The sequence below is a fragment of the Mizuhopecten yessoensis genome, unplaced genomic scaffold (assembly GCF_002113885.1).
Source record: "Mizuhopecten yessoensis strain PY_sf001 unplaced genomic scaffold, ASM211388v2 scaffold4615, whole genome shotgun sequence".
Classification (NCBI taxonomy): domain Eukaryota; kingdom Metazoa; phylum Mollusca; class Bivalvia; order Pectinida; family Pectinidae; genus Mizuhopecten; species Mizuhopecten yessoensis.
In genome coordinates, this window is record NW_018405635.1 from 1 (window position 1) to 203 (window position 203).

Consider the following 203-nt stretch of genomic DNA (forward strand, 5'->3'; position numbering starts at 1 on the left):
AGTCACAGTGAAATGTAGACACTGTTAACCAGTCCCAGTGAAATGAAGATNTAACAGTCATATTGAAATGTAGACACTATTATACAGTCACAGTGAAGTGTAGACATTGTTAAACAGTCACAGTGAAGTGTAGACACTGTTAAACAGTAACAGTGAAGTGTAGACACTGTTAAACAGTCACAGTGTAGTGTAGACATTGTTAA